This window comes from Panthera leo, chromosome A1 (assembly GCF_018350215.1).
Source record: "Panthera leo isolate Ple1 chromosome A1, P.leo_Ple1_pat1.1, whole genome shotgun sequence".
In the NCBI taxonomy this organism is placed as follows: Eukaryota; Metazoa; Chordata; class Mammalia; order Carnivora; family Felidae; genus Panthera; species Panthera leo.
In genome coordinates, this window is record NC_056679.1 from 141,506 (window position 1) to 152,846 (window position 11,341).

The following is an 11,341-nucleotide window of genomic DNA, read 5'->3' on the forward strand; positions in this document are numbered from 1 at the left end:
AGTGCCCCAGAGAGTCCATGTTTTAGCTAAACACAAGTCAGAAGCCTTCTCTACAGTACGTGTATGGATTAGTTAGAACTATGATGTCATCATTTTCAAAAGAACAATTAAACTATTATTAAAAACATTTATCACCAACAGAAATGCCCTGCAAATTATATTATTGCACACACGGTCTCAGAAGCTATGCACATCCAGATCTGAAGGACTCTAGAAGACCCAGACCAGAGAGCCTAAGGCCATGCTAGTGGCAGCTCTGGCCACCATGTCCAGTGCCAGATCACTGTCGCTGTCTCGATACCACTCCCAAATGATGACTTGGTTGGCAGGCTGTTGTCCATAAAGTCCTTCATGTGGGTACTGGCAGGATAAAGAACAATAGATAGCTTGAGTTCCTGGAGGCTATGCACCACTGTATGGATCATAGCCATATGCCTCAGAGGTTAGTGTCCCATAGGCTGTGTGAGGAGGTGGGGAAGAAGTCACGGCTGTCTTATCATACAGGACTTCTGAGCCAACATAAGCTGTGTTTGTCCTGGAATCCTGGAGTGTAAATTTCCAGGCCAAACAATACTCTGTGCTTTCTGCACAAAGCCACATGGTTTTCCCATCTCAGCAAACAATCTTCAGCGTACAGTCTTTTGGTTTCCCATCTGGAGGCTGAGTATCCTGACACTCATGCCCCATGCAGATGTTGATAAAGTCCACTGGCATGTGGACCTTGTCTTCAACACTTTGCCAAGTTTAGTTATCATAATAGATCAGGTAACCATCTGACCACAGGTCAAACCAATTCTTCTCCCAATGCTTCAAAATAGTACTCTGTCGCAGCAACCATCCGCTCTTTACAAACACCATCTTTCTACCTGCAAACTATCCGGCTGCAGCCGCGGAGCATTGAAGCAGGGCTGGGCCATTGAGCTGTATTTCTAAGTTTTCTTATAGCCTGTTGAGTTTCTTCAATACACTATTTTGAATTCTTTATTAGCTAGATCTTTATTAAAGTGTCTTTGGGCTCGATTGTTAGAGAATTATTGGTATCTTTTGGCAATGGCTTGCTTTCTAGATTTTTAAAGTTCCTTGTATTTCTGCATTGCTGCTTTCACATTTGAAGTATCTTTACTGGTTATATTCACATGGGGTACTGTTCCTTGGTGTTGCTTTTCTGGGGTTTCCTAGGCTTATTATGGATAAACGTGTTCCACTTCTTTTGATCTCTTTTGTGGCCAAATCCTTAAACTTTGTTTTTTTTTTCTTCTTCCTATAATTCATCAGGCTGGCTGCAGGAAACCTCTCTCTCTTGTTTTCCAAGAGGTGGCACTATAACTCTAGTTTGTGGTTTTTACTTTGCCCACAGGTAGTGGTCCATTTTTCCTAAGAACAATCCAATTACCCAACGTGTTTTCACTGCCACACTCAGGAGTGCATACAGAGAGAGCTGGCCAAACAATGGGGGGAGACGTGGATTTAGCACTCAGGGCATTGGGTATGCCTGTGGACCTGATGGAGAGATCCTTAAGTGCAGTTTTCCTGTGGAGGACTTCCTGCTGAAGTTCTGAAGCAGACAGCAGGAACCAACTTCCTTTAATATCTTTTGGTATTTAAGATGTTTCCTTCCTTTTCTCCCTCTCCCAATCATAAGGGCCCTACCTCAGAAATCAGGGTACTTCTGAAGATAAAAATGGGTTTTCTCCAGCTGCAACCCCCACAACTGGGATACCCAGGCATTCATTCCCTGCTTTCCACCTCCTCCACAGAAGGACAGCTTAGCCCTGTGCAGTGTCATCCTGGGGAGGAGAGTGGCTCTGGAGTTCTTGCCTCTCCTCGGCATCCAAACTCATCTCTATCTTGCTTGAATCTCCCCCTCAGACAGGCTGTACCTCCACAAATTCTGTCTCACCAGTGAGTATCTGCCCACGTCAGCACCTTCCAGTTTCTCCACGCCCCACCCCTGCCCCACTTTGGTGAGTGAGGGTGGGGAAGTTTCCCTGACTCCCTTGGATCTGCAACCCTTACTGAGGTCTTCTTTGTTTATTTTTCAATGCATAGGTGGGCAGGAGTCCTCCCAGGTCCTTTGGCATAGATGTTGAGGGTTTTGAGTTCATAGTGATTATCTACTTAGTTGCTTAAAAGGGGGAAAGAAAAGAAAAATGACCTACACTGCCATAATGCTGACATCATTCCAGATGTCCCTCTTTCTATAGATGACTTTCATGACCAGGGTTCAAAGCAGCAAGGTCAGAACTTACTCTTACACAGCACTCTGTCTGGGTAAGATTGCTGTGCGTTGTCCTTCTTGATTCCAGCCCTATGCCCCTATTCTGCCCTGGAGTTTCAGCACCTCCGCACATGCCTACAGTTGCGCGTATTAGGCAGTGTGCAACTGTAGGACATGTATTGCCATTGGGTGTATGAGAATGGCACCCCCTAGGTTGGGCACCAAAAACCTGCACTCAAGAGTACACGAACCCTGGAGCTCTACCATCATCTCACAGGCTTGGTTTGGGAATGCCACACAATGTCAGCTTTCAAGAATGTGAGCATATGTGTGTAACACAAATTCTCAGGAAAATGTTTCCTTTTTATATAGGAAAAAATTCTCCTTAAAAAGTAATTTCAAGTCTTACCTAGTTATTATGTGGAAAGTGGTATACAAAACCTGAGGAACAATAAAAATTTTTCTTACAATCTTGAACTGTTAACAATGAGTCCTCTTTGCATGGTAAAAACAGTATGCATTCACCTGCAATGTTGTCTTGGTCATGCAAACCTCCTGGGAGTCCATATAGAACCCCAGAGAAGAGTAAGGTGAAGCTCCTGACAGCTTGGTATGAGGAGCCTTAATTACAACTTCCCCAAGACCTTTTTGAAGAGACTTTTAACTTAAAGTTTGTCAGAGATGAAACTCCAGCATCTTTTTCTGTTCTTCCCATTAGACTTCTCAGCTTTCTTCATTCCTTTCATCTCCTTTGGTTGTCATCTACATAAGTGGAAACTGGCTTCTACCCAGTGAATTTCAAGCCAAAAGACACAGATATCTTCACCACCTAGCCCTAACCCCCACATGTGCCCCAGGCTGGAACACAGAGGGAGTGAAATGACTTCTTCATAATAGCCCTTTACAGTCAGAAGGGTTTTCTTCCTCCAAATACAAGATCTTCCCTTATCCATCAGTTATATAGAATCACCATGAAACTAGATGGGTTTTTTGATAAAATTAAAAAAAAATTTTTTAACATTTATTCATTTTTGAGAGCCAGAGAGAGACAGAGCATGAATGGGGAAGGGGCAGAGAGAGGGAGACACAGAATCCAAAGCAGGCTCCAGAGTCTGAGCTGTCTGCATAGAGCCCAGCATGGGACTTGAACTCAAGAGCTGTGAGATCATGATCTGAGCCAAAGTCAGACACCCAACCGACTGAGCCACCCAGGTGCCCCTGATAAAATTTATAGAATCAAGTTTAGAATCAAGTCTTGCTTTGAAAGAGTGCATGCCTTTCCCCCCAAAACAGTATTTAAAGTCAGTTCAAAAATGCAGTACACAATTCTAAAACAACTGAGTTCAAGGGTTACAATGTTGGCATTGCAGAATGAAGGATTTGAAAGGCATATGTGGTCCTCAACTTGAGCCATGTTTCAGGGTGACCTGTGGAGCTTTAGGAATATATTGATACTTGAGCCCAGATTCTAGAAGATTCTGACTCAAGAGGTCTGGGGATGCCATGCAAATATCTATTTATCCACCTATTGATCTATTGTCTATCTATCTATCATCTATTTGCTTAAGTGATTCTGTTGCATCACCAAGACTGAAAATCACTGGACTAGAACTTTGGAATAATTTATTGACCTAAAGATGTGAATCAATGAAACTGGGTGACCATAAGTTTCCTTTGAAAAGAAAGCAAAGTAAATTTGAATACAATGAGTTAAAATAAGCCTTGCAAACAACTAAATCATTTGTTTCTCATTAAGCATCTTCCTCTGCTTCAGGAATCCTTGGCTGAAATGTGGCCAGTGGGTAGTCATTTATCTTTTTCTACTTCCAAGGAAATTGCTTTCTCCCTTTTACAGACACACAAGAAAAGCTCCACAAGCTCCTGGATCAGCTCTCTTATGGTTCACACCTTTATTGACAATGCTGTATTATAATTGTTTATCCCACATACTCCCTCCTGTAATTTTAATCTGTTTCCTCCAGTTCTATCCTCAGTGGAGTCTAAAAGCAGGCATTGAGCATCTTCCTACATACAAGACCCCATGTGTCAACTGAAATGTGCTGAAACTTGCCCAGCCACTGTCAGCCTCTTCCTGCCAGATTCAGTATGCCAGTTTCAGGAAAGTTTTCTTTTGTTCAGGCAGTCCAAAAGAGGCTTTAAAATGTTGGGTTTCAGGAGCCTGGGACTTGAAAAGTAGTGACAATATTTTAGAATACTTTAGCCCTTTAAAGTATCTAAGCACATATACATTAATTCTATTTGATCCTGTCAAGAAACCTGTTGAAGAAGGCTGGTATTACTATTTTAATTTTATTGTTGGGAAATCTAGGACTCAGAGAGGCTAAGCAATTTGCCTGGTGTTACACAGCCGGTGCCCAACAATGCCAAGGCATCAACCCAGGCATTCTAACTCTAAAGTCAGTCTGCTTTCTCCACCCTTTAAAATCTGTTCCAGGCCATGGATTTATGACTCTGAGCTTGTCATCAGCTGTCACAACTCTGGAACTCTGAAGACCTTGGCCATTTATTCACGCCCTTTAGTCTCACACACTGTGGAACCCAAAGGGGATGCCTGTTCTCTGCTTCCAGAACTGAAGCCCTAGATGGAAGGCATGAAGGAAATCAAAAAGAAATTCCCTTGTAATTCTATGGCCAAATAAGCTAATCTCAGGTCTCAACTTCAAGGTACTGCAAGGCTGTATACCGTCTGGCCTGGGTTGCCCCTCTGACTTCAGTCTGTTTCTGCTCCTCCTTCCCTCTCTCTATGCTGGGTAAATTTAAATGAAATGTATTTATTTTGGAGAGCTTTATTTATTTATTTATTTAGTCCTTAAGCAGACCTAGGATGGAGGATATGGCCCCAGGAAATCTGTTAAGAATGTTGGGGCATTCTGCTGTCCTAAACCTGAATGTCCTTCCATTGCTCAATGTGCACCATGCTCAGAGCGCAGGGCCCTCCAAAAAGGCAGTGAGGTGTAGTGTGTATCAAACCCCATCCTCTACCTGTTCTGGAACAGGCAGCTCCATAGTGAAGAGGACAGCTCCAACCTCTAACAGACATTGCTGATCCTGAGGGAGATATCTCAGTGATGCAAATCCAGAATGAGCCTGGGTGGCTTAGTTGGTTAAGCAACCAACTTCGGCCCAGGTCACAATCTCGCAGTTTGTGAGTTCAAGCCCCGCGTCGGACTCTGTGCTGACAGCTCAGAGCCTGGAGCCTACTTTGGATTCTATGTTTCCCCCTCTCTCTACCCCTCCCCTGCTCACAATCTGTGTCTCTCTATCAATAATAAATAAACGTTAAAAATTTTTTTTTAAAAGAATGCACATAAGGCATAAATGACAGTAGCCTGCAAGAGATCCAAGATGATGTCAACAGTTGAAACATCAGCAATCTCTTCTCATCTGTCACCAATGCCTGTTAAGTTCTTGCATGAAGAACTTGGAGGTCAAAGATCGCCTTCATCTTGTCACCAGGTCCCAACGTTCATCCCACCTGGCTGATGTCCTGGGGATAGAGCAGTGGAGGGCTGCCACTTCACACCCCACAACTCCTCCTCTGACTCTAGACGGAGTGGGTGGCTGATTGGTGTTCATCTTATAGGAAATAGCCTTGCCAACTGTAACATAAGCTCCTTTCCCAGGCAGGTGGGCTGTGAATCTGGGTCACTGAGGAGTAAAGTTTTTCCATGAGAGGCCTGCTTTTACTAGACAAGTTTTCACATGATAAGTGGCAGTTCTGAGAAGCTCTGGTGGCTCTAGACTCTAGAGCAATTCATAAATTTTAATAACCTTGCCTTACTTCAGCTGAAAATTAGATATAAAGAAAGTGGTCTGGGATCAAACTGTAAGCCCCAGCATGGACACAGAACTCATATATAGGTCAGGCATCCTCTTCTCTTTCCCTAGAGCTGCCCTAGCCAGGAAGCCCTTTGGCAGTCTCTGTGGGAACACCAAGGCTTAAAGGACTATACCACAGAAAAGAGCTTCATGTATTCACAGTTGTTGGATAGTGCTGTGTTTCTTTCATTATGCAAAGTGCTGAAATGCAAAATGCTGGTCCTCCAGGTGCTCAGCATCCAGCACAGGATGTGTCTCATCCCATACATCTCCTCTCTCCCCAATTCCTGAAGTACCCACATCAGGTTTTGAAGCCTCTATCCCTCCTAATCCCCACAGAGTCCAAGGTAAGGATGAACTTTAAGCCATGGAGTGGCCTGTGTTCTGAGAAATGCAAGAAACATGGCTTCCGACATCAAACTGATGCTGGGTCAACTTGGCAGACCCAGCAACTCTGGCAGCCATTGTGTTTAATATAAAACAAGACCCTGTTTCCAGAAGCCTTCTCTGTCTCAGAAGCAAAACAACAGGAAACCTGCTCCTATAAGCTGAAATGAAATAAATATGCTTATAGGAGGGCAGAGTATTTTAATAAAATCATGTCTACCTGGTAACATTCTATAACCCAGATGTTAGAAGCACTGCAAGGCAGCTTTCAGCCAACAGTATACAGACGTCCTAGTGTCCTCACTCACTTCCAGGAAGGCAGGATGTAAGGAGGGGAGGCAAAACACAGGGATGTGGCCTGTGACTGCCTGCCCCAAATCCTCTGCCAATGGCCTTCCTTTCCTGGATCCTACCTAGCATTGTCAGGATAGGGAAAACCCCTGAGGGATATGGCCCATCCTCAACAGGGCACTTCAAAGGGGTGCCCCAATCAGAGCATGGTGCCCCTCTGCATGAGAAGCATTCTCCAAATTGTGTCCAATCAATACACCTATCTGCATGAGCCCCACCCCCAGCTGTCTGGTTGTGGCTTTTGTAGGCAGATTTGCCTCTTGGCACATTCAAGACAAGTTTGTGCTTATGGGGTAGGTGAACACATTTGATTTTGCCTCTTTGATGCTGGAAGTAACAAGATGGATGGGAACTGTGAGCATGCCTATGATCAGGAATATAAACTGGAGATGTGACTGCTGCCTACATTGTCCCCCAAATTGGATATACAGCGTTGGCTTCATGTGTATGTTTTTTTTTATTATTGTTGCTGCTGTTTTCAGGAAAAATGGGTCTACGTTTCATTAAAGCTTAAACATAGCAAGTAACTCCAAAATGATTTCAAGCCACTGCATGAAAACAATGGAAAGAGACCCTGGACACACACTCTTGCACAGTCCACCTCCCAGGTGGTTTCTGAGACAAAGACAAGGCAGAGATGTGGGATAGATCAAATTACATAGAAAGAAGTGGAAGAAGCACAGAGAAATGGAAAAACATTCCATGCTTATGGATCAGAAGAACAAATATTGTTAAAATGTCGATACTACTTAAAGCAATCTACACATTCAATGCAATCCCTAAAATATAATACCAGCATTCTTCACCAAGCAATAACAAACAATTCTAAAATTTGTATGGAACTGCAAAACACCTGAATAGCCAAAGCAATCCTGAAAAAGAAAACCAAAGCTGGACGCATCACAGTTCCAGACTCCAATCTGTATTATAAAACCGTAATCAGGGGTGTCTGGGTGGCTCAGTAGGTTAAATGTCTGACTTCAGTTCGGGTCATGATCTCATTGTTCATGAGTTTGAGCCCCGCATAGGGGTCTGTGCTGACAGCTTGGAGCATGGAGCCTGCTTTGGATTCTGTGGTCTGCCCTCCCCCCCCCCCAAAAAAAACAAATAAACATTAAACAAATTTTAAGCTGTAATCATCAAGACACTATGGTACTGGCACAAAAACATACACATAGATCAATGGAACAGATAGAGAACCCAGAAATGGACCCACAAACGTATGGCCAGCTAATCTTCAACAAAGCAGGAAAGAATATCCAATGGAAAAAAGACAGTCTCTTTAGCAAATGGTGTTGAAAAAACTGGACAGCAACATGCAAAAGAATGAACCTACACCACTTTCTTACACCACACACAAAAATAAACTCAAAATTAATGAAAGACCTAAATGTAAGACAGGAAGCCATCAAAATCCTATGAGAGAGAATAGGCATCAATCTTTTTGACCTAGGCTGCGGCACCTTCTTACCAGACATGTCTCTGGAGAAAAGGGAAACAAAAGCAAAAATGAACTGTTGGGACTTCATCAAGACAAAAAGCATCTACACAGCAAATGAAACAATCAACAAAACTAAAAGGAAACCAATGGAATGGGAGAAGATTTTTGCTAATTACATATCTGATAAAGGTTTAGTATTCAAAATCTATTAAGAATTTATCAAACTCAACACCCCAAAAAACAAATAATCCGGTGAAGAAATGGGCAAAAGACATGGACACTTTTATTTTTTTAATTTATATATATAATTTATTGTCAAATTGGTTTCCATACAACACCCAGTGTTTATCCCAACAGGTGTCCTCCTCCATGCCCATCAACCACTTTCCCCTCTCCCCCACCTCCCATCAACCCTCAGTGTGTTCTCAGTGTTTAAGAGTCTCTTATGGTTTGCCTCCTTCCCTCTCTGTAACTTTTCCCCCCTTCCTCCCCCACCCCACCCCAGTCTTCTGTTAAGTTTCTCAGGATCCACATATAAGTGAAAACATATGATATCTGTCTTTCTCTGTATGGCTTATTTCACTTAGCATAATACTCTCCAGTTCCATCCACATTGCCGCAAATGGCAAGATTTCATTCTTTCTCATTGCCAAGTAGTATTCCATAGTATATATAAACCACATCTTCTTTATCCATTCGTCAGTTGATGGACATTTAGGTTCTTTCCCTAATTTGGCTATTGTTGAAAGTGCTGCTATAAACATTGGGGTAAAAGTGCCCCTATGCATCAGTACTCCTGTATTCCTTGGGTAAATTCCTAGCAGAGCTATTGCTGGGTCATAAGGTAGATCTATTTTTAATTTTTTGAGGAACCTCCACACTGTTTTCCAGAGTGGCTGCACCAGTTTGCATTCCCACCAAGAGTGCAAGAGGATTCCCATTTCTCCACATCCTCTCCAGCATCTATAGTCTCCTGATTTGTTCATTTTAGCCTCTCTGACTGGCATGACGTGGTATCTCAATGTGGTTTTGATTTGTATTTCCCTGATGAGGAGTGACATTGAGTATCTTTTCATGTGCCTGTTGGCCATCTGGATGTCTTCTTTAGAAAAGTGTCTATTCATGTCTTCTGCCCATTTCTTCACTGGATTATTTGTTTTTTGGGTGTGGAGTTTGGTGAGTTCTTTATAGATTTTGGATACTAGCCCTTTATCCAATATGTCATTTGCAAATATCTTTTCCCATCCCATCAGCTGCCTTTTAGTTTTGTTGATTGTTTCCTTTTCTGTGCAGAAGTTTTTTATCTTCATGAGGTCCCAATAGTTCATTTTTGCTTTTAATTCCCTTGCTTTTGGAGATGTGTCAAGTAAGAAATTGCTGCAGCTGAGGTCAGAGAGGTTTTTTTCCTGTTTCTCCTCTAGGGTTTTGATGGTTTCCTGTCTCCCATTCTGGTTCTTCATCCATTTTGAGTTTATTTTTGTGTGTGGTGTCAGAAAGTGGTGTAGGTTCATCCTTCTGCATGTTGCTGTCCAGTTGTCCCAGCATCATTTGTTAAAGAGACTGTCTTTTTTCCATCGGATATTCCATCCTGCTTTGTCAAAGATTAGCTTGCCATACTTTTGTGGGTCCAATTCTGGAGTCTCTATTCTATTGCATTAGTCTATGTGTCTGTTTTTGTGCTGATACCATACTCTCTTGATGATTACAGCTTTGTAGTAGAGACTGAAGACTGGAATTGTGATGCCTCCAGCTTTGGTCTTCTTCAATATTCCTTTGGTTATTCGGGGTCTTTTGTGGTTCCATACAAATTTTAGGATTGCTTGTTCTAGCCTGAAGAAGAATGCTGTGCAATTTTGATTGGGATTGCATTGAATGTGTATATAGCTTTGGATAGTATTGACATTTTAACAATATTTATTCTTCCAATCAATGAGCACAGAATGTTTTTCCATTTCTTTAAATCTTCTTCAATTTCCTTCATAAGCTTTCTATAGTTTTCAGCATACAGATCCTTTATATCTTTGGTTAGGTTTATTCCTAGGTATTTTATGCTTCTTGATGCAATTGTGAATGGGATCAGTTTCTTTATTTGCCTTTGTGTTGCTTCATTATTGGTGTATAAAAATTCAACTGATTTCTGTACATTAATTTTGTATCCTGTGAAGACATGGACACTTTTAAAAAGAAGACATCCAGATGACTAACAGACACATGAAAAGATGCTCAACATCACTTATCATCAGGGAAATACAGATCAAAACCATAATGAGGTACCACTTCACACCTTTCAGAATGGCTAAAAGGAACAACTCAGGAAACAACAGATATTGGCAAGGAGGCAGAGGAAGGGAAATACTTTTGCCCTGTTGGTGGGAATGCAAATTGGTACAGCCACTATGGAAAACAGTATGGATATTCTTCTAAAAATTAAAAATAGAGCTACTCTATGACCTAGCAGTTGCACTACTAGGAATTTATCCAAAGGATACAAAAATGCTGATTCGAAGGGGCACATGCACCCCAGTTTATAGTAGCACTATCAATAATAGCCAAATTATGGAAAGAGCCCAAATGTCCATTGACTGCTGAATGGATAAAGAAGATGTGGCATATACATTCAATGGAATATTACTTGGTGATCAAAAAGAATGAATTTTTGCCATTTGCAACAAAGTGGATGGAACTAGAATCTATTATGCCAAGCAAAATAAGTCAGTCAGAGAAAGACAAATATCATATGATTTCACTCAAATGTGGAATTTTAGAAACAAAACAGATGAACATAAGGGAAGAGAAGGAAAAATAAGATAAAAACAGAGAGAGAGGTATATCATTAGAGACTTCTAAATACAGGGAACACAGTGAGGGTTGCTGGAGGGGTCTTGGTTGGGGGGATGGGCTAAGTGGGGGATGGGCATTAAGGAGGGTGCTCGTTGGGATGAGTGCTGAGTGTTATATGTAAATGATGAATTACTACATTCTACTCCTGAAACCATTATTACACTATATGTTAACTAACTTGGATTTAAAGAAAATTTAAGAAAAAGAAAGAAAGAAAGAAAGAAAGAAAGAAAGAAAGAAAGAAAAGAAAGAAAGAAAAAGGA

At 41.8% G+C, this 11,341-nt stretch overlaps 1 pseudogene; it reads right to left on the minus strand.

Moving 5' to 3' along the window:
- Positions 1–210: 210 nt before the first annotated feature.
- On the minus strand, positions 211–755 carry LOC122198733 (annotated as a pseudogene).
- Between the last annotated feature and the right edge of the window lie 10,586 nt (positions 756–11,341).